This window comes from Hordeum vulgare, chromosome 7H (assembly GCF_904849725.1).
Source record: "Hordeum vulgare subsp. vulgare chromosome 7H, MorexV3_pseudomolecules_assembly, whole genome shotgun sequence".
Classification (NCBI taxonomy): Eukaryota; Viridiplantae; Streptophyta; class Magnoliopsida; order Poales; family Poaceae; genus Hordeum; species Hordeum vulgare.
Genome location: NC_058524.1, coordinates 446,308,904 through 446,310,947, shown reverse-complemented (window position 1 = coordinate 446,310,947; position 2,044 = coordinate 446,308,904). Strand labels below are relative to the sequence as shown.

Here is a 2,044-nt window from a genome sequence, read left to right as displayed (position 1 = left end):
AACGGAGCGTCAGAAATGAACAGCAGCGACGTTTTGATTAAAATCGTGGTAACTTTTACAACGATTCCTGGATCGTCGTAACCTTTACGACGATCCTAAATCATCGTTGGCAATCAAACTCAGTCCTACGTGGCAAAATTACGACAAAATCAAAACGTCGTGGTTGAAATCAGCCCAACCCATTTCAATTGATCACATGGGCTGGTTTTATTTTTTGGGGCTTTTTCTTATTGGGCTTCTTTTTGGGCCTTAGCCTATTTACAGACACTTTAGTATTTTTTTTTGAATTTTGGTTTGTGGCCTTTTACTTTCTACTGATTTTATTTTTTGGCTATTTTATTTTTATACTGGTCCCACATGTCATGTTGATCTCAAAATTAGTCCCACACGTCACAAATTTCACATTTTGTCAAATAAATATCATAACTTGGTCCCCTTGTCAAGTTGCCATTTCATAAGTATTCAAATCACATTCAAAATCAATATGTTAAACAGGCTAGGGAGAAAATGAAATTCGTCCAAACCAACATTAAATTTGTCTATTACAATCTTTACACTACACCACAACCCAGATATGCCTACTACTGCCTACTATTACAACACATATGCTACTCTTTGTTCATACGCTTCATAGCTTCATACTTGGCTTCGTACTTCACCTGTGCAAAAACTATATCCTGTGAGATCAAAGAAACCCATGAGTACCTTAATACACCACCAAACATCAAATATGAAGGTTAAATTGGCGAATACTCAGGAATGCAAAAAAGAAAATGTTCATGGTGAAATTTCAGAAAATTTGGAAAAAAACAAATGGACATACACACAAATAAAGCAGAGATAACCCAAGGGCCTGGTGAGGCAGAAATATAGAATAAAGAAAACAAACATAGACCACAGAACCATGTAAATAACTTTAGGCAGCTACAGGAAGAACACATCAAGCTAATACATCGAATGTAAAAATTATTCAACGCACAATAAGGAACAACATTACATAGAATAAATATCCTTTGCAGTCGGTATGTTTATTATATCTAACACCATGTAGGCATATATAAAGTATAATCTACAGAAACAAGTTGTTTGCTGCTTCTCAAGCCAAGCCCCATAGCCTATCTACGAAGCATCATCATGAGATACACAAGGAAACAAAAATTTACGCATGTCACTTACCAAACCGAGTCAGATAACTCATGAATTGCGCTTTCGGACTGAGAAGACAAAATGATGATTCAAGTTAGGTTTGTTGCACAAGATACAGTTTTTAACCAGGAACTTTGATACCTTTTTAGAGATGAAATAGCAACTTTAGATACCTTTTTAGAGATGAAATAGCAAAATTCTTCCTAGAACATCAAGTCTGACTCTGGTTCATTCCCCACCTGCAATTACAAGAGAATTTTTTTTGAGAATAAGGGTATAAAGTGTAAACCATATAACTTCTACAGAAAAAAAATTCACTCCAAATAGCAAAGGTGAATCTCCAAGTTTTCATAGATCTGGCCATCCAACATACGACTAAGAAAAGTTTCCAACTTTGGGTCAACACTATACAGTTAACATAGAAAGTGTATATTTATGGAAATTTGGGTCAAGATCCCATACAGTTAACATAACAAAGGTAAATCTGGAAGTCATCACTCCCAAAATAGATGTTCTAGTCATTCCCTTGATCGAGAAACCAATCTCCAGATTGGTACCTCTCCTATGCATCAGTATGAAATAAGAGAAGAGGATGAGCTTGCATACCTGCAGAAGGGCTGGTGACGCAGTTGTGTAGCACCGCAGTCTGAACCTCTCCTAAGTCTAAACCGCACTGCAGTCTGAACCTCTCCTAAGTCTGAACCAGCGCATGCCCAATGTTAACGCTAGAATCGGCGCATGCTGCTCCCCTAATTCAGTCACGACAATGCAGAGGCGTCGCCAGCTGACATAATTTTAGTGCATATAGCTAACAAACTCCTACCAAACAGAAATGGCATCAACCCACATCCAAAGTGGTTAAGGCCCGGTTTTATGAAATGTCTTCAAAGTGGCAAAG

The 2,044-nt window shown here is 37.5% G+C and overlaps 1 long non-coding RNA gene across 1 annotated transcript; it reads right to left on the bottom strand.

Moving 5' to 3' along the window:
* Positions 1-489: 489 nt before the first annotated feature.
* Positions 490-1,216, bottom strand: LOC123406962. Its single transcript, XR_006612504.1, has 2 exons — positions 1,177-1,216; positions 490-677 (listed from the first exon to the last, which is right to left on the bottom strand). It is a non-coding gene; the product is annotated as an uncharacterized LOC123406962 (long non-coding RNA).
* Between the last annotated feature and the right edge of the window lie 828 nt (positions 1,217-2,044).